Raw genomic sequence first — 22820 nt, 5'->3', positions numbered from 1 at the left:
CTATGATAAATTAATGCGATTTTCATATATCCAATATATTTTATTGATACTAAACTATCTTAGATATAATTAAATCTCAAGTTAATTATTTGCGATAATAAGAAATTTTGATAATCTTTTAAAAAAAAAGTGATGAGATGTATGGACAGTTAGATAGATAAATGGTGATTAAATTTAATAATTGTAACAATTTTCTCTTATTATCAATTTATTTGATTTCTAATTTATTTGTGCATTGGGGAAAAAAATTGGTCAAGACTACCAGAATGTGGTAAAATTTACCGTGTTTCTGGGAGAATCAAAAAGTTAGGTAAGTTTTACTGAAGCGCTTTGGCAATGATTTTGGTAAAATCAAAAATAAAATATGGTTTTATAATATGTGATAATAATGTGATACAATTAGGTAATTTTATCACGATATCTATGATTACATTATATTTTCAATATTGTATTTTTTGCTAAATGTGTGGTGATAAAATTATAATTTTTTTTAATCAAAATNATATATATTTTTCGCTTAATTGAGTTTAAATAAATGATGTACGTTAAAAATAAAAATTAAATATTGTAAAAAATTAAATATTGAATAACACAATTAAATAATATTAATAAATACTTTGAGGGGAAAAAAATAAAATTAAGTATATTGAACCAGTGACCGGACTGAGTAGGGGTCAAGGAAATGGCCTTGCATCAGTTCTGGGTTTGAATCCCGGACAAGGCATGGATGTTCCTTCAATCTCAGTATTATCTATCCTTACTGTAGGAGCAACGTTGGCCCACCTAATATGGTTACCCTGAAAAAGTGGCCAACAAATCTGCCCTAATACGCCTGTATTGACTATTGTCAACCTGACTATTGTCAAGGCAATGGAAAAAAAAGTTCATTCAACCAGATAAAGAATTTCTTCTTAATTAAATAACATGTTAATTTTTACAAATTAATATTATAATTGATTTTAATTTTCTCCTTGAAATGTGTTATAATAATGAATTGCTATAATAATTATAGGAAAGGATCAATAAGTCTGATTGAAGCACATTCAAAACTCAAATATGACACAATGGAAATATAGATAATAATCGATGTAGAAAATGATGAGAAATAATCGATGTAGAAAATGATGAGAAATATTCGATATTGAAAATGAAATTTCTATATCGATTATTCCTGATCTGAAAAAGATAAAAGGTTGCTTTTCTTTTGGAATCAATATTTCTTTCTGCTATGATAAATTAATGTGATTTTCATATATCCAATATATTTTATTGATTCTAAACTGTCTTAGATATAATTAAATCTCAAGTTAATTATTTGCGATAATAAGAAATTAGGATAATCTTTTAAAAAATGTGATGAGATGCATGGACAGTTAGATAGATAAATGGTGATTAAATTTAATAATTGTAACAATTTGCTCTTATTATCAATTTATTTGATTTCTAATTTATTTGTGCACTGCGAAAAAAAATTGGTCAAGACTACCAGAATATGGTAAAATTTACCGTGTTTCTGGGAGAATCAAAAGGTTAGGTAAGTTTTACTGAAGCGCTTTGGTAATGATTTTGGTAAAATCAACAATAAAATACGATTTAATATGTGATAATAATGTGATACAATTTGGTGATTTTATCATGATATCTATAATTACATTATATTTTCAATATTGTATTTTTTGCTAAATGTGTGGTGATAAAATTATAATTTTTTTTAATCAAAATTGCCCTTATTGGTAAAAAGAAGCATAATTTTTTAAATAATTCATGTACGCTAATTAAAAGCCAATTAATATAAATTTATGTACGCTAATTTTACCAAAATTTTTTTTCCGTGTTAAAAGCCTGAAAATTCAAATACTTGCATTAGCAAATGAATACTTCAAAAATAAAATTCTTTAAAGTCTACTAATGTAATTTTAAATTAAGTGCAAAGTAACGATGCTCATTACTCAGCACATATTTACCCACGTATTTAAACATATCAAAGGAAAAAATTACAGGACCGCATTATTTCATTTTTGCTCTCAATTTTGTTAGAGTAAAAACATGTATTACGTGGTATTATTTCCAAGACATAAATCTGTAATTATATGAGCTGTGTTACAGAAGAGCTAGTAGACACTTGAAATTAGTAAAAAAAATATATTCCAGTTATGCAGTATTTTTTAAAGCATGATTCGGAGTAAATATATAAGTATGTTATATTTTCTTACAGTTTTTTTGTTGTTCAGATGCAAGCATAAATCTCGTGTTCGCTTTCGTAACCAAATGTATTAAAAGTTTAGAGCATTGCAAACATTCTGCTAATTTGTTAACTGTCAATTAAATTAATTAAACGTAAAACAGCATGTTTTGAAGTAGTAAGGTTCATGCATTAACATGGAGCAGTATGATATAGCAGCAGTAGCGCAGAATGATTTGAGTGTTAATTTGTTAACTCTCAATACAACTAATCAAACGCGAAACTGCATGGTTTGAAATAAGGCTGATGTTTTTCCTAAATATTTCTTGTGCTACATTATGTGTGAATATGGTATAAACGCATTTTTCAAAAATTGCCTGCCATTCATTGAAATAAAATGAAATACCTTGACATACACGTTTATGTTTATATCAATGCCTTAGAGAAGAAAACATGTTGCTGAGTTTTTTATGTTAAAAAATAATATAAGTGCTCTATAATTGCGTTTAAATGTATCTTCTATGTCGTTAAATATATGTGTGAAAATGAATATTTTAAGTATAGCATTTGTAGCTGCTACAGAAGCGCAGTTCTTGCTTTAAAATCAATTGCGCTGAAAGTGTACAGCTTTTGGCACAAAGCAAAACAAAAACAGCCTGTCTGACAGAATTTTAAAGAAAAAGTGTTTATTTCTTGAACGTTCAATCTTTAAATTTTTTTTGCCAAAGAATGAAAAAAAGAAAAGATAAACATTTTTTAAAATTTATAAGTAAAATGAAAGCGGATAGTGTGTCAGTTTTATCAAATGATATTCAGACTTATTTGTTGTACTCAGATGTTAACAATAAAGAATTTTGCTCTCCTGCTGAAAGTATTTTGCATGAATCCATCAGAAAATTTATAGCTTAAGCTCAGTTCGCCAAAAATTTCAAAAGTCCTTTTCATTTTGTATGTGTTAATATCATTATATAATATTGCAAGATCCGTGATGACTCAGAGGACAGAGCGTTCGCTTTCCAATGAGGTGAAAAACGCTTGAATCCAAGTGATGACTAGTCGATACGAATCCCGCATCCGGCTTGCACCGACCACTCTGCTAACGTAAAATTTCCTCAGTGGTAGACTGATCATGGGTCATAGTCCTTTTGCCGCTAGGCTAACCATGGGGCGTTTTCGTGGTTTTCCTCTCCAAGAAGCTCAAATTCGGGCTAGTTCCATCAAAAGGTCCTTCACGGAAGCAAATTTCTCACACTACTTGATCCCTTGTCTTCTGGATTGGGTTCAAAATTACAAGGCTACGGAGTTGAACATTAGTAGTCGTTAACCCAAAAAATTTGGTCGGCTGTTCAGCGTCGATTATAAATATAAAAAAATATATATAATATTGCAGCTATTTGTTATTTTATTTGCGCATCAATTATTTAGCGTGTCTCATGCTCTGAGTATTATTTTAAAACTAAACTTTGTTGATATTCCATTGTACATATCTCACTATTTATACTTCGTTATAGCAGGCTTCGAAGTCGTTATTCTAGTGAATGCTGTTGAGTCGTATTCTATATCGCAAGCTGAAGAAAGTGCTTACATCAAAAATAAGATCTGATAATGAATGCGTGATAAATTCGAATAAAGCATTAAGCTATGTACACATTAATAATGCATTCAAAGCTCCAAGACATGAAGTGACTGTGGCACCATTCGACATGTTTAAAATTGAGAAAAAAATTAGTTTTAGCCTTTACTGATCTATACTGTAAAAGTACTGGCACTTTTGGAGCATCATCCGTAAAATACATTTAACCGTAAAATCCCTTTTAACCGTAAATAATTCTATAGCATTTCTTATAAGGATATTTTTACTTAGAATGATTCATTGATGATTTTAGAGTAAATATTACTCTAAAAATTACGGTATGTCAGATACTTTGTGTTCCAGTAATAATGGATTTTACGGTAAAAAAAGCACCAGCACCCTGAGAGCCGATATTTTTTACTTACCGTAATTTGATCCAGAATTTTTACAGCTTAGTTGTTAGTTCTGAAGTTACTAGAATTATGAATTTACTTTGTACTAGAATTATTAAGATATTTTTAAAACATGCTTCAATCGTTTCTACATATATCATATTCTTCTAACCAAAAAATGTTACAACTTGCATATTTTATGACAATTAGCAACCTAGCTTAGTAGAAGAAACTTAAAAGAAAAAAAATAGAAAACAAAATCAGCACGCTAAGGTTTATCCTTAATATTCCCATGCAAGCAGAAGTTTCAGTTCAATGTTAAACTTGTTTCAGTTTAGTAAATAATCTGCTGAGGACTTGTGAATGAACAACGGGAATAAAGCACAAAAAACAGACATATTTTAGTTTTTTGTTATATAAACAAGAACCTTTCTTTAGAAAATGGACTTGAAGGTTTTTGTTGAAGAAAATTTTTGTTTGAAGAAAATTTTTATTTTTAGAACTGATCCAAAATATGTCCGTTTTGGGGTTTTAATCATGTTGTTTAGGTTCATTTATAACTCCAAATTTTTTAATAATTGTTCCATTATTGAAACTTATAACTAGACTTTCATATATAATAAGAACCATGGTGGCTCAGGGGATAGAACGTTTGCCTCTCAATAAGGTGACCCAGGTTCAGATACAGGGATTCGAAATGTTCATGCAAAAATAACCTCAGTGGTAGACGGGTCATGGGTAAGAGTCCTCTTGCCATTAGGCTGAACGTGGGAAGTTTCGTGGTTTTCCTTTCCATGTAAAGCAAATACCGTTTAGCCCAGCCGAGCGTAAGATTAAAACATTAAGATGTCTTCCAGCAGTCAATTTCCTTACAACGTCAGATTGAAATACTTTTCCATTCATGTTTTAATTTTGTTCAACTACAAAATTCTTAATAGAGAATAACATTGAAAACACTGCGACCTTGTTTTCATTTTAAATACATAACAGGAAGCTTGCATTTGAAATCAAATACGCAAAAGATCTGATACGTAAAAGAGACTCAGCATAATTCATTCAACTTATTAAATATTCTCAACTTAAACTGCTTTAAAGTAATTTCTGCTTTAAAGTCATTAACTATCAGAATCACTTAAAAACTCTGTTGTTGATATTGCACAAATATTTATGCTGAATAAAGGACGTAATTAATAGAATTATTCCTGAAATATTTAAATCTTAAGTTTGTTTCAAATGATATACTTTGGCTTTGCTTAATAAATATTTTTATTTTCTTCACTTTAGGGCTGAAATTATTTTTGAAATGGGGCAAAATAACTGGCTCTTTTTGATATTATACAATAAGCAAGTCTTTTTAAACATTAAATCAAAAACATATTTTAAACAATCCTATATATTTACAAACATTTACGACATTCTATTGCAAGGGAAAGTATTTATAATAAAACCGAAAATAATTAAAGAAATAATCAAATGCAATAGAATCAATTTCCATATAATCAATTCTTTGGCAAATTAATTATACTAGTGATTCAAATTTTAAAGAAGAACATGTTTGAAAGGTAAAAATTGCTGGAAAAAATCAATACAATGTCAATATTGAGATTAATTTCTTCTATGACGTTTTGATCGATTATTCTTTCTCTACAGCAAACTAAACATTTACAGAACCTTTGCATGCACGTCATTTCTAATAAACGTAAATATTTATTTACTTTCAATTAATTGAAATCGTTTTTATCGATAAATTTAATTAAAATTCACGACTTCAACAGAACACTTAATAGATCTGGAGACTGTTATGAGAAAGATGTTTGTTTATGGCAAGAATAGTAGCTGTTCAAAATTATATTTTTGATTAAAAAAAATCATTTAATCATATAAGTGGTTTTAATTTTAAATCGTCTTGCATTGTAATTTGTGTGATATAAACGTCTGAAATTCTCAGTAAATGACTCTATAATTATGTTTGTGTAAAACTAAAATGCAAGAACGCAGGAAATGGAACGTTATTTCAACTTTTAACTCCAGATAAGTTTAAATATTGTTTATTACATAACGGGGTTAATTTTAAGAATAATATTCTATTTAAAATAATTTTTAGGAGTGCTCAAAACATTGCAACATTGAATGATGATTTGAACTCCATTGTCTAAATTTGTCGTTGATTTCTTAGAATAATTCCTAAAATTGTGTGAAACTGTTTTCCTGACAAATAAGTAGACCTAAGTCAACCATGGTACTTGAAGGAAGAAGAAGCTTTTGGAAAGAAATATATCTATGAATAATGTGAAAGGAAGATATATTCTTGATAGAGTATCAGTAAACAATATCAGTGGTTTCAATTCTAATTCTTTCTAAAATGTATGTGTTTTAAAGTTCAGATGATAATTATTTAATATTCATAAAATTACTGGAAAGATGACTAAAAGAGAGCAAGCAAAAGTACATACAAAATTTTCAACTCCAGATTTATGAAACTAGAGATTAAGGATAATGTAATTCGCAACAAGATTTATATTTTATTTAATATAGTTTTTCAATGTGTTTGAAAAATTGTAACATTTAATTCATGGCATGAGGATTTTAAAACTGTTTCTATGTTTTTACGAATATAACTATCAAATAATTTAAATGGATACTTTAATACTCGGTGACTATTTCAGGAATTTAATTTTAAGCACATTCGTTTCATCATGGCATTTTCAATCGTGGCATAAGCAAAATTAATCAAACCTATCAAGACCTTTTTAGTTGTTATAAATATTAAGTAGATTAAATAACTGTTGTGACAATTGTTGTTATGAAAATGCTATAAATGTCTTGAAAAAACACAAAAGGGAATCTTGAAGGACTAATAAAAAATTCAAGATTTTGAAATCTTAAAGGTTAGTCGAAAAGAATTTTACTTCTCATTGTATTAATGTTATATTGAATAATTTAAAACAAATTAACATAAAATCTATCATGTCTTTGAAAATGCTTTTCTATCTTGATTCTTGATGTAACTTATATCTGAAGTATGCATGTAAGTTATGCTAATATATGAATAATTTGTATTTCTTGTAGGTCTGAAACAAAATACAATTTTTTCAGTTAATGTCTGCACAATTTGCATAAATTTTTGAACAATCTGCATAAATTTGCACCTTTGCACATTTGAACAATTTGCATAAATTGTGTTTATGTGTGTGTGACATTTCTGTTCTTGTCTTAAGAAACAATCAAGCTTTAAAAGGAAACGCTTGTTTTCATTTTGAAACATAACGAGTGTGTCTAGTTTATAATCAATATTCATGATTGAATTGTTTGTTAAGCAATAATTTGTCTGCTAAAAGTTCTTGAATATTTTTAAATTTTTTCTTACATTAATATTTCAACGGACGCAAAAGATATATTGGTAGGTCCTGAACATCGTGTTCCTAATATTAAATACGAAAATTACGATTAACTAATAATATTAAAAACGAAGCAAAAAAAAAAGACATTTTATTTTTCAAAACAAAATAAACTAAATACTAAAATGTGTGAAATTGTTAGCGTTCAAGACGCGGAAAAATTAATTTAAGCAGCGTTTCACTTTGAAAAAAAAATATTTAAACTTAGAACTGACTTTCCAAATCAAAATGGATACAATTAGCTTACCGAGTTCTTCAAAACAAATGAATTTTGTCAATTTGATTGTCAATAAAAAAGAATGGAGAGCTTTATTCCTACTCCTTAAAATCTGTGGCATGAATCTATCTGAAAATTTCAAAGAGAGTACCTATCATCAAAAAATAAAGAAATATTTTCAGAATTTGCTTTATACTTTTTGGGTATTAATTTCAACATATAATGTTATTATTTCCTTATTCGTTTTCACGGTAAATTCGGATGCATCTTTAAACTCAATTATTTTAATCCATAACATAGAATGGTTGATAATAATTGTTTTGAGTATTATTTTGCGTGCAATACAGAAAAAAGTAGTTAATTTAGTCGGAAAAAATATTCAAACGGCAAATACAAGCTTGATTGCAAATGGTAATAAAAGCTCAAAAAGTTTCCGAATTTTATTAATTTTTGCATTTCTGCATTGTGCTATAAACATTTATAGGTCAGTTTTCTTTTTAAACACATTTTCTGTTTCCGTGTTACGAATTTTACCCGATGAAATATTGTTTGCATCTCACCATGACGTATTCCCAGTTTTTCGAACGACAATAAGAATTATATCATTTATTTTCTTTGATATAACTACTTATGCATCAGCTGGAATTATTTATCTATCTTTATCGGAGCATTCTCGTTTATTACATTCAATGAATCTATCTTTGAAATCGAGATTGAAATTTTGTGCTACACAAATAGAAATTAGGCAAATTCTTGATAGCTATTCTAGAGTTACTTGCGTCGTTAAGAAAGTTAATAAAACTTTCGCTCTTCTATTAACTATTTTATTGGCGTATCAATTGTTCAGTGTGTGTTATGCCCTAAGTGTGATTTTCAGACCTATCCCTTTAGATATTACGAGGTTTATATCCTATGGATTATCGATTATTATTTCTGCAACGGAATTTGTTACTCTTGTTAATGCAGCTGTTGATGCAAATAATGCAATTTTTCAAGCCAAAAATGTGCTGATATCCAAATTAGAAACGGATAGTGAATTATTGGCAAAACCAGATAAAGCTTTTATCCTGATATACATAAATACTGTATTCAAAACTGTTAGACATAATGTAGCTGTGACACCATTTGATATGTATCAAGTGGAAAAAAAGTTGATTTTGGCTTTTGCTGCATTGGTTGCAAGTTATGAAATCATCATATTGCAATTTAAAGATTAGCAATCGCAATAAATTTGAACAATACAATATCTTCAATAATTGCTTGATCAAGTTTTCTAGCTGCTTCTAGAGCCTCTTAATATTCGAAACAAGCTATTAAACGATTAAAATAATGAAAATGTAAAATAAAATTTAAATGTATAGAAATGGAATCTATCCAAAGCAATGCAACATATTGTCTGTAACAAGATTTATAATTAATTTTAACTCAATATTTCGAAGTGTTTAAATTATTAAATATTTAATGAAAATATGATTTTCTTAAAGTGTTCCTGTGTTTCTTACAATGAAGTTATTAAGTCCTTTAAATTGTCAAAATTCTAAATGTTTTGCATCATAATTTTTCTGATTTATCTATATTTTTCGACAATCATTCCTAAACAAATTTACTTGAAAAAAGTAAACAGTAGCATGCTATTATTTTTTTATTTTCAGATTTAATTAATTAAAGAAACGCTGCACTTTTCATAGCCAGATTTATAAAAACAATTGTTTTTCAACGCTTTGAAATCATTGCAATATTCAATCATGATGTAACTATTATCATATCAAACGCGTCTTGCATTTTTAGTTGTTATGACAAATTATTGATTAGATTGGCAGTTAGAACAATTGTTGTTATGACAATGCCGCAAAGAGTCTTGAAAAGAAACAGAAGTGGTTATGTAAATGAGGGAATGATTTTAAATAAAAGATTTTGAATTGACAAAGATTAGTCGAAATACATTTTACCTCCCTCTGTATTAGCATTATATTAAATTCTCCAAAAAACTATTATAACTATGAAAACGCGTGTGTCACCATAAAGTTTAATCTAACTTTTCTTTTCTCAAGTGACCAAGTGAATCATGCGTATTTCCTCGTTCAACTAATACATAGAGGATTTGCATTTATTTAACGTGTGTGACATATTACTATTTTTTAATTCTGACATTTCTGATTTTGTCTTAAGATTCAAATACAATTTAAATTGTAGCTCATATCAATTTGTAACAAAATGTGTGCATTTTGTTTATAAACAGTATTCAAGATTGAAATGCTTGTAGAACAGTAATTTGCGTGTTCAAATATTTTCTATTACTCTGCATATATAGTTCCAAATAACGGTTGGTTCTTAAACTCTTGTTTGAATAGGTGACTTCTATTTAAAACAAAACTAAAAAAGACATCAAAAATTTTATTTTTTTAAAAGAAAATACATTTAATGCAAATATAATAATTTGTTTAGTGTTTAGAACGAAGAAAATTTAATTCAATTTCAAAATAAATAAATAAATTTAGATCTGGAATTTACTCTCGAAAGCAAAATGGTCACAGTTAGCTCAATAAGTTCATCAAAACGAAAGAATTTCACCAATTTGATAGTTAATAAAAAAGAATGGAGAGATTTGTTCTTAAGCCTTAAAATATGGGGAATAAATCCATCCGAAAACTACAAAGTGAGTCCTTTTCGTCAAAAAATAAAAAAATATTTTCAGAATTTACTTTTTATTTGTTGGGTATTAATCTCAACATATAATGTTATTATTTCCTTATTCGTTTACTCAATAAACTCGGACTCAACTTTTAATTCAATTATTTTAATTCATAACATAGAATGGCTGATAATAATTGTTTCGAGCATCATTTTACGTGCAATATTTGGAAAATTAGTAAATTTAGTAGGGAAAAATCTTCAATTTGCAAATACAAGTTTGGTCACAAATTACAAGTTCAGGTTCGTAAAATACAAGTACAAGTTTGGTTTTAAGGAAAGCTCAATCGGCCTCAGNAGTTCCAAATAACGGTAGGTTCTTAAACTCTTGTTTGAATTGGTGACTTCTACTATTTAAAACAAAACTAAAAAAAACATCAAAAATTTTATTTTTTTAAAAGAAAATATATTTAATGCAAATATAATAATTTGTTTAGTGTTTAAGAAGAAGAAAAGTTAATTCAGGAGGTATCTCAATTTCAAAATAAATAAATAAATTTAAACTTAGAATTTACTCTCGAAAGCAAAATGGTCACAGTTAGCTCAATAAGTTCTTCAAAACGAAAGAATTTCACAAATTTGATTGTTAATAAAAAAGAATGGAGAGATTTGTTCTTATTCCTAAAAATATGGGGTATAAATCCATCCGAAAATTACAAAGGGAGTCCTTTTCGTCAAAAAATAAAAAAATATTTTCAGAATTTACTTTTTATTTGTTGGGTATTAATCTCAACATATAATGTTATTATTTCCTTATTCGTTTATTCAATAAACTCGGACTCAACTTTTAATTCAATTATTTTAATTCATAACATAGAATGGTTGATAATAATTGTTTCGAGCATTATTTTACGTGCAATATTTGGAAAATTAGTAAATTTAGTAGGGAAAAATCTTCAATTTGCAAATACAAGTTTGGTCGCAAATTACAAGTTTAGGTTCGTAAAATACAAATACAAGTTTGGTTTTAAGGAAAGCTCAATCGACCTCAGAATTTTACTATTATTTGCATTGCTACGTTGTGCAATAAATATATATCGATCTATTTCTTATTTTAATAGAACTATTTTGATTCCTGTTTCAGTAGTTGGAATTCTACCCGACGAGATATTGCTTGCTTCTTATAACAACGTACTTTCTGTTTTTAGAATGACAATAAGAATTATATCATTTATTTTCTTTAATGTATTTCCTTATACGGCAGTTGGTGTTATTTATGTATCTTTCACTGTAAATTCTCGCATATTATATTCCATGAATCTATTATTGAAATCAAGATTCAAATTGTATGACTCACCTATAAAAATTAGACAATTTCTTGATAGTTACTCTAGAGTTACTAGTATCGTTAGAAAAGTTAATAAAACTTTCGTTCTTCTATTAACTATTTTATTGGCGTATCAATTGTTTAGTGTGTGTTATGCCCTAAGTGTGATTTTCGGTTCTTTCCATTTAGATATTACGAGGTTTATATCCTATGGATTATCGATTATTATATCTGCAACGGAATTTGTTATTCTCGTTAATGCAGCTGTTGATGCAAATAGTGCAATTTTTCAAGCCAAAAAAGTGCTCATATCCAAATTAGAAGCGGATAGTGAATTATTGGCTAAACCAGACAAAGCTTTTAACCTTATGTACATAAATACTGTATTCAAAACTGTTAAACATAATGTAACAGTAACACCATTTGACATGTTTAAAGTGGAAAAAAAGTTGATTTTGGCTTTCACTGGATTGGTTGTTAGTTATGAAATCATCATATTGCAATTCAAAGATTAAAAATTGTACTTACATTAAATTAAATGTTGCAATTATATTGAACTAACACTTGCAGGTGTGCTAAACGTACTATTAATTATATAAAATTAGCCGTTTAATTTATATTTGAATAATACAATATCTTTCATAATGGTTTGAGCAAGCGTACTAGTTGCTACTGGAGCCGGATAAACTAAGAGCTTGTCTCTATTTACAACAATGAAAAAGCATATGCAAATTTGTATGAACTGCATGGTAGTTATTGTCTAAAAAGAAACCCTCGTCACGTTGTTCCTTGCTTCAAATTAAAAATCATATGCCTCCTAATTAGTGTGGTAAGCTATCTTCATCCTCTTACCATGGTTCGGGCCAGTTTTCGATTTTACGATCTGAAATTAGAAGTATGTCATGATTGAAATTTTTACGATTTTGCCTCAGCGGTTTGGAATTCATTGTAAAGTAAATTTTCTGTCATTTTAGAACCGGAAAAATTAAATATTTGGAGAGAGTAAAATCTCATGCACCGTATTGCCTTCAAATCATCTTTAAAAACGAATCACAAAGTAAAGTCAATATCTCATAAATCTATTAACGAAATAAAGTCGGAGTTTTGAATTCGTACCGTATATTAAATGAACTATAATTTAGCGCATTGCAGACCAAGCAGTCATGATGAAAATTGAATTGTAATTGACTATTGACTAATAAATATTTACAGCCTATATAATTTTGTATGTTGAAAATTTGTGTCTGTAATTTGTTGTATGGTGAAAATTTGTATTAAAGAAAATTTGTTACTCTACTTAATTTTTATAGTGACGAAAGAAGTTATTGCAACAAAAATAAATGTGTTGTCTCAACAGATTTATATTAGTATATGGGGTACAAGTTTTTTTCTAAAAGCTACGAAGTAAATCTATACCTGCACTAGATCTGAATATTTTATGTTGGAAGAACTTGTATAGACCATTTTTTTTCAAGGAGCGAGGATTTTTATTCTCATTCATATTTTTATTATTTTTATTTTACTTTTCTTAGGGATTAAGGCCTTTTCTTTACGTATTTTTAGATGGAGGTATTTTCATATGACAGTACTTTAAATTAAAGATTTGAGACAATTAATTCTTATTTGGTTTAAGAGACTCTCAAGGAGTAAATTGCAACGAAATGGCTACTACCTTATACCAAAGTAGTGTTCCTCTACATTTGAAATGTTCTGTTGCACTACTTGCGGAAAGTGATCTCTGCTAGTTTTTGCATTCAGTAGCACTAAGATTTATAATTGTAGTAAGACATGATACACATAAGAATCAGTAAATGTATTTTTACTATAAAATATTTTTACGAATACTAAAAGGTGAACTTGAAGAAGGCTAAAGAGTGCAGAAGCTCATGGTAATCATTTATGTTATAATAATTTAATACAGTTCACACAGGTTTGAAAAATGAGATATAGTTATCCTTATTATCAAACTCCAAACCTATATACCTATTTTAACGACGAATCCTTCAATCCAATTACAACAAACAACAAAAAACTTTCGATTGCAAATATAACTTCTGGCCGTTAAAAAAGCACGCCAATAATGGAGTTTTCAAAAGGAAAAAATAATTCTCGCTTTGTGTGATAGAGGGAAAATTCGGTGTAAGCTTCTTCAATTTGAAATTGTTTAGATTTAATCTACACCCTTTAAATTGTATATAAACACTTTATTTTATGTTAACCGGGAATAGAGTGTTCAAACAATCGGTTGAATAGTTCGCGATAAATCGAATTTTTAAAATGCCGCAGTATAGTTATTTCTCATGAACTATTCGACCAATTTAGCTGAAATTTTGCATTTTATCATGCAAATCAAATTTTTTCGTTCACCATTAAATAAAAAAATAAAATATAATAAATATTTACTATAAGTTATTTAGGTCGGAAATATATTGGGATAAACAAATTTTGTAATTTGTATGCAAAAGTTTTCCTTTCGCTTCAAAAGTTTTCGATTGCTTTCATTTTATGCCAACATTGAATTGCCTTCAAATATTGGATCGCTTTCCTGATTAAACTATATATATATATATATATCAGATTTGCGGCTACATTCTATTTTTTGTTGTCCGAATCCGTAGATAAAATGGCCTATTAATTCAGTGGAGGTACGTTTTTGGGTCTGATTTCGTAACTGAAATTACAATCTGCACTAATTAATTTTATAACCGTCGTTGAACAGATGACCCAATAGGTCAAGCAGAAAACTTTTTGCTGACAAAAATATTTTACAACTTGAAAATTTAGGTGGAAAGTGCATAAAATTTCAACAATAAAAAAAGCTTTATTTGAGATGGAAATTCAAAAAAAAGTCTGAACGAGAAGGGGCCAAATCCCTTGTAAGCACTAAGCATAAGTGTTTTTCATGATTTTATGAAATGTTTTATTTTTATGAAATTATGAAAAATAATATAAAATAATACATTAAACCCATACTCTTATTATTATTTTATAACCGTAGTTGAGCAGCTAACCAAATTTTGGATTTGTAACTATTAATGTTGAACTCTGTAGCCTTGTAATTTTAAAACCCAACACAGAAGACAATGGAACTCCTGGATCAAGTATTGGGAGAAATTTGTCCTCGTGAAGGACTTTTCGATTGAGTTAATCCTCATTTGCGTTACATGGAGAGGAAGACCACTAAAATCCTCCACTGTTAGCCTGATGGCAAGGGCACTCTACCCCACGATCCCATTTAGAACTGAGGCTTTTTTACGTCCGTACCATGGTCGGTGTGAGTCGGGAGCGGAAATCGTATCAACCAGTCATCGCTGGGATTCGAACCCAGTTCACATCATTGGAAAGCGCCCTTGAGCCACCACCGCTCTAATTACTATTATTGAGCTCTAATTAAAGCCTATTAATTTTAGTATTACTTGTTTTTTGAGAGAAATTCTAATGTATACGTAAACGTAGAAATAAACGTAAAAAAGAATCTTTTGAGCATTGTTTGAGTTTACCTTATCATTTTTTTGCAAAATAGTGTTAAGGTGCATTAATAAAATGAATAATTTAAATTATTATAATTAGCGAAGTATGTTTAATATCGAAATATAAAAAAGTTTTAACTGAGTAGCAAATAGTGTATTTTTTCTAAAATGAATAGCTGGATTGATTTCAATTTTCTAAATTAACTATTCGCCTTATTGTAAAAGTGGCAGTTGAAAAAATAATTTTAATGTCATAGAAAGATATTGAAAAACATTGAAGAGTGCAATTTCAGAATATATTTCAGGATAATAGCTTGCTCATCAATTTTTGTTCTGTTTTTAAAAAATGAAGGATTCAAATAAAATTATTTCTCATTATGTTTCATACTAGCAATTTGGTTCGCGTTAGGAATGTGATTTGAACAAAATAAATTCTTGTTTATTCTAATGATTGATAAATTTTTTATCGATTAAAAATGTAACTGATATAGTTAATTTTCAGATTTTCTACTAAGCACTTGTTAATAAAGTGAAACTTGAAGAATCACGAAAAATCTTTACGACGAGAATAATACTTGTGAGTTATATAGTTTCCCGATTTTCCAAAAATTTCATGTTCTGACATTTTGAACTTAAGTGAATTTTTAATGAAATTCATAATCTAATTTCTTTAAAGGATGATAAGCATTTTGCTCTTACTAGATTAAAAATTATTTGCAATATTAAATGAATATGAAAAAAATTCCTATTTTACAAATTTATTCCTAATTAACAAATTTATTACCGTTTACGAGGATTTTCATATATTTAAAAAATTTTTAAATCAGAATACATGAAGAAGGTAAAGCAAAACATAAGTTTAATACACGTAAAATAATTACGTTTAATGCTTAACTAGGAAAATATTAGAAACTGTCATAAAAATAAAGCCCGTATTACACTGTTAGAAATTTCTGGGAAAAAAATGATTAAATAACAATTTATTGAATGTTTTACTATATTTAATCAAAACAGTCAAATTACCATAAATAAAATGGCAATCAAATCGTTAAGTTTGAGAGAAACTGTTTATTTACTGCGTTCACCTAATACGGTTATACATCCAGAATTTTATCGCTCGGCAGAACTGGAGTTCGAGTCCTAGTGGTGACACCACAATATTTCCTTCATTTCCTTCACCACATAAAGAATTTCTAGTGTCCGGCACTCTCTGATGACCATTACCTTCTTTACGTTTTTGAAAAATGCTAGTTATAAATGGTTAAAAAACAGTATAGTTTTATATTTACGGTTTTATAACCATAGTGTTTGTAAATGGTTTCAAAACCATAAGGGAAAAAAATTTTCTTTACCGTAAACTTTACGGTTAATCGGATCGACAGACAGCTGTCAGTTATTTTACCATTATTTTAGAATGAAAATTTTAACAGTGTAGCTAAGGAAGTCCAACCATGCTACCGAAATTGATAAATAGAAGTTGCAATTTGAAGTTTATCACATCAGAGCATGAAAAAGAGAACAAACTCTTTGTTTTAGAAATAGATAGTCAGTGGAGCCATTTCTGGTAAAGCTTTGGCGGAATGTTAAAAAGTTGAAAGGTATTGAATTTCATATAGTTTTTATAACAAAAGTATCTAACTCGGAAAAACCTCCAAAATTATCACAAATTTGATTGTTGGTCGAATCTAGTCATGACATTACGCATATTCCTTACTTCTCTAAGTATACTCTCAGAAATAAAACCATCTCTTTCGATGATTGATAAATCCTTGAGAAGTATTTCGTTAATTTTGTGAACCATTTCGTCACCAAAGGCCGTGATTTATGACGGAACGGGTGCTCTTAAGTATAGGAAAGAAATGTTTCCTCAGTCCGATACCTTATCGTTCTGCATTGTGGGAGATTCTTAACTAGAATAACGAAAGTAGAATGAAGACAAGACAATCGAAAATAAAATGAAAATGTAAGCCTACCGGTTGTATTGGAGACAAGAAGTTTGCCCCAGTCAGACCAAGAAGATCCAGGTAGGAATTCCGCTTCAAGTATCTTTTTGTTCTATCTGTCCTAATTTTGTTGTGCCAGCTAAAAAGTGTGCAATATCAACAATATAAAATAATTAGTAGAAAAGTTGGATGCATTAGGCACTTTAAAGTTTCTTTTTTTTTTCGGGGGGGGGGGGGGGAATTGAATGACGAATTATTTATTTAATTTTGAAGAAGAAACCTTGAAGTATTGACGATAGTTATTTCATCACTTGACAGCATTTTTGCTCGAAGCATACAAAAGGAAACGTTTTCGTCAAAAACGGCGATAGTTTCGTGATATCTGAAAAACTATTTTTTTCAGTGTATGTATTCTTAGAAAATGAAATATCATACAGATTAAAATGAATGCAGATAGCGTGTCAGAATTTTCAAGAAATACTCAAAGAAATTTTACTGCCATCATCGTTAAAGAATGGAGAGTCTTATTTGTAATTTTTAACGTGTTCGGATTAAATCCGATCGTAAACTACAAAGTGAATTTTTTATGGAGAAATTCACGAAAACTGTCAAAATTTACTTTTTATTTCGTGGGTGGCAATAACATTATATGTTATTTTGGCTTTCTTTTTAATTCATGCAATAAATGATAAATTGTCTTTAAAATACATTTCTTTATTTCACATTTTAAAATGGACGATAATAATCGCTTTGAGTTTTATTTTACGAACAGCGCTTAAAAAACTTGTTAATTTCGTTGGGATAAATTATAAATCATCTGAAGCAAGTCTAAACATGAATCAATCTAATACCTTTAGATATTTATTTATTTTGATAATGATTCATTCTATGATAAACATTTATGGATCATTTTTTGAAAAGAATGCATTGAAATTAGTTTCTGATTCAGCATTCGTGATTCTACCCGATGAAATATTACTTTGTGGAGTTGCTGTCTGAAATGCAAAGTCCGAACTACGAATCTCTGACGTTGGACTACGTAGCTTGCAGCCGGTAATTGACGTAAACCTCATACCTGAATGGTGATATTCCTGAAGGGCGAAATCAGTAAAATGCGCACAGTATGTTTTGGATATAACTTGGCCGCATCCTCACAGCTTGCTCTCTCTCTCTCCCCGTCGGTTCTAGCTAGCAATCCGGCATGTTCTCGCCGGTTACCTTTTCGCAGTTTATTTCTATGCTGCTTCCATGTTAAAGTGGTTAAGTTTTATATATGTTAAAATGTTTTAGTTAAATTTACAAGTTTCCTAAATGTTAATAAAGATATTTATTTATTTAAACTTAGTGTTGTTTATGAAGAAACCTATAACCCGTTCTCGGAAACATTTTTATGTGGAACGCTTTCCTAGAGCTATATTTCTTTTTAGAGTTTAAGTGGGGACTCTAACAAAGATACCAAATCAACCCCACAAGTGGTGACCCGGACTTAGAAGTAGTGATATCCTTCTGAATCAAAGAATGTGTGTAATTATGGATTACTATTTTTATTGAACGTGGCTGGCCTACCTGGTACGCAGTGAGTAATTACTTCTTGGTTAATGTTTCTCTTTTTCAGAGCTGTACATTGTGCCATTTTTATAGGTTTTAATGTTTCTATACACTAGTGAAATTTAAATTTTAACGTATTGAATTTAATTAAATTCTCATGGACTTGTAAACAATTTGATTTTGAATTCATAAAGTACAATGTAAAATTGAATTAATGCTTTCGTAAACTATTCATAATTTTTTTTGAATAATGTACTAGTTTTTAATACATTTTCAAAGGCATTTAAATCGTTAACTTGATAGTATAATGGCTGAAAACGAAATAGCCAGAGTTGCATTTCGAGCTCCACCCGTTTGGAAAACCGAAATAAATTTATGGTTTCTTCAAATAAAATCAAATTTTGTGATGTCGGGAATTGAAAAAGAATTAACAAAATTCCACTGCGTTGTAGCAGCGTTAGATATGGAAGTTCTGTCCTACGTAAAAGATAACGTTGAGGTTCCACCTACAGATAATCCATACACGGTTCTTAAGGAACGTATTGTAAAACGTTTGACACAGTCCGAAAGTTCGCGATTGAGGACTTTGTTACAGGAATTGTATTTAGGTGAGAAAAAACCAACACAACTATTACATGAAATGAGATCGTTAGCTGGTAGTCAAATATCTGACGATGTTTTAAAAACATTGTTTATTCAGCGACTCCCTATTAATATTCAGCAAATATTATCAATTAGTAAAGACAAACTTGATGATTTGGCTCAAATCGCGGATAAAATAAACGAAGTTTCGTGTTCCGGTACTTCAAGTACAGAACATAATATTTCTTCCGTGGATTTAAAAGGGTTACAATCTCAAATTTCTGAACTTTCCGAAAAAGTTGAAAAACTGACTTTTCGACAAAAAAGTTACAATGGATGTAAATTTCGTCAACGGTCCGGTTCAAGGCCTCGTTCGAATTCGAATAATGTCAATAGAACTTCGGAAAAGCAACATTGTTGGTACTATTTTAAATTTGGTAAAAATGCTAAAAAATGTGTCGGTAAATGTTCATACTCGGAAAACTGAATTCCGCTGCTGTTTCGGTGACGACAGATAGTGGGTTAAAGTTCAGTCGCCTCTACATATTTGACCGAAAATTAGGTTTTAATTTTCTAGTTGATACTGGCGCGTCAATTTCAGTTTTTCCACGCGACCCACACATTCATAAGCAACCGACTACGGAGATAGCAATCTACGCTGCGAACGAACCAAAAACAAACACATACGGTTTTCGTAGATTAACGTTAGATTTTGGCTTAAAAAGGCAATTCATATGGAATTTTGTTATTGCTGATGTAGTGCGATCTATCTTGGGTGCAGATTTTTTAGAATTTTTTGGTTTATTGGCTGACATAAAAAATCGCAAATTGATTGATAGTACTTCGAGATTTTCAGCTAAGGGTACACGGGTTCGCGGAAAATCGTTAGGTTTAACTACGATTTGCGGAAATACTGATAATCATAGGCTTTTGTCAAAATTTCCCGGTATTACATATCAATCTTTTCTAAAGAGTCCTAAAAAGCACAATGTTACTCATTCTATCATTACAAGAGGTCCACCGGTTTGTGCAAAGGCTCGTCGTTTAGCCCCAGACAAACTTAAAGCAGCTAAAAAAGAGTTTGACATTCTTATAGAACAGGGTATAGTTTCTCCTTCAAATAGCCCATGGTCTAGTCCCATTCATTTAGTTAAAAAAAAGAATGATGAATGGCGGGTATGCGGTGACTATCGAAAGTTAAATTCGGTCACTTTAGAGGATCGTTATCCCATACCGCATATTCAGGATTTTTCATCTGGCTTAGCTGGTAAAACTATATTTTCAAAAATTGACCTGGTAAAAGCTTACCACCAGATCCCATTAGACGCGGATTCAAAATCTAAAAGTGCGGTAATAACACCTTTTGGTCTTTACGAATACAATTGCATGTGTTTTGGATTATCAAACGCAGCGCAAACTTTTCAAAGGTTTATTGATCAAATTCTACGCGGATTAGATTTTTGTTACGCATATTTAGATGACGTGTTAGTCGCTTCCGCAACTGAAAGTGAGCATATGATGCAATTGGAACAAATTTTCGAGCGGTTGAACTCGTTCGGTATTATTTTAAACGTCGAAAAATGCGTGTTCGGCCAAAAGGAGTTACAATTCTTGGGATTTCTTGTTAATACTCAAGGTATTTCACCTCTACCTGATAAAGTAACTGTTATTCAAAATTTTCCCTTGCCAAAGACTGTTGAGGAATTGCGCCGTTTCTTAGCTATATTAAATTTCTATCATAGATTTTTAAAAAACGCTGCTACTATTCAGGCCCCCCTACACGATCTTTGTAAAACTAAGAAGAAAAGGGATAAAACTCCGATCACTTGGTCAGAGGCAAACATTAAAGCTTTCGACGCTTGTAAAGAATCCGTTGCGAATGCGGTAACATTAGCGCATCCGATAGTCAATGCGGAAATTACATTAATGGTAGACGCTTCAGATATTGGCATTGGAGCAGTTTTGCAACAGATTGATAACGATATTGTACAACCATTAGCGTTTTTTTCACGCAAACTTACAACTACGGAACGTAACTATAGTACATATGATCGTGAGTTACTTGCAATTTATAGCTCTGTAAGGCATTTTAAACATATGTTAGAAGGACGAAAATTTTGCGTTTATACTGATCACAAGCCATTGACGTACGCGTTTTGTAAAAATAATGGTAATAACTCGCCTCGACAAGTAAGACACCTCGAATACATTTCTCAATTTACTACAGATATACGTTTCATTTCGGGAAACGAAAATTTAGTGGCAGACACACTTTCCAGAGTTTCTGAAATTCATATATCTGATAATATTAATTATGAGGAAATGGCACGTGCACAGTCTTCTGGGGATGAGTTGCATGAGGCTAGACGATCAGAGGTTTTGAAGCTCAAACCTTTCGTATTCACGCCAGATGGTTTAGAACTATGGTGTGACACGTCCACTGGCAAGGTACGCCCTTACGTACCTCAAGCATTTCGAAAAGTAGTTTTCGAAAATCTTCATAACTTATCTCATCCAGGAGTGCAGTCAACTGTTGACTTGATCCGACAAAGATTTGTCTGGCATTCCTTAAAAAAAGACGTCTCGGAGTGGACAAAATCCTGCTTGCAGTGTCAGAAGTCTAAGGTTCAACGACACACAAAGTCTGAACCTGGTATTTATCCTCTTCCACGATGTCGTTTCAGTCATGTCCACATAGATATAGTAGGTCCATTACCTCCATCTAAAGGATACAGGTATTGTCTGACATGTGTTGACAGATATAGTCGATGGCCAGAAGCATTTCCAATGCCAGACCAGACAGCAAATACAGTGTCTGAGAATTTCTTTTCTGGGTGGATAGCTCGCTTCGGAGTACCAGATGTAATAGTGTCCGATCAAGGCACACAGTTCGAAGGCAATCAGTTCCAAGAATTGGCTCGATTTCTTGGGTGCGAAAAGAGACGCACCACAGCATATAATCCCGCATCAAACGGAATCGTAGAGCGATTTCACCGGCAACTCAAGAACGCTATCAAATGTCACTCTACTGACCGCTGGAGTGAAGTTCTACCAGTAATTCTTTTGGGCATTCGTTCCAGTTTGAAGCCTGATATCGGCGTTTCAGTAGCAGAGTTAGTTTACGGCTGTTCTTTAAGACTGCCTGGAGAATTTTTTAGATGCCATACAACTGATTTACCACAGTATCATGATTTCCTAAAGGTTTTACGGGAATATATGAACAGATTGCGTCCTGCTCCAACATCTCGCCACTGTCACAAAGACATTTTTGTGCATAAGGATTTATTATCGACAAGTCATGTTTTTGTTAGACAAGACTGCGTGCGCAAGCCCTTACAGCAACCATACGATGGACCTTATGAAGTGTTACAGCGTAATGAAAAATTTTATAAGCTCAAAATCAAAGATAAAGAGGTCAACATAGGTATTAACCGCCTAAAACCAGCTTACATTTTGAGTGGAGTTGACAATGCCAGAGAACTCCGTTCAAAACGCACTGTCCATTTTTTATTACCTTAATGCTTGCATATTGTGTTATGGTTGCATGCACAATTTTA

Source organism: Parasteatoda tepidariorum, chromosome 10 (assembly GCF_043381705.1).
Source record: "Parasteatoda tepidariorum isolate YZ-2023 chromosome 10, CAS_Ptep_4.0, whole genome shotgun sequence".
NCBI classification, from domain to species: Eukaryota; Metazoa; Arthropoda; class Arachnida; order Araneae; family Theridiidae; genus Parasteatoda; species Parasteatoda tepidariorum.
This window is presented reverse-complemented; position numbering follows the sequence as displayed.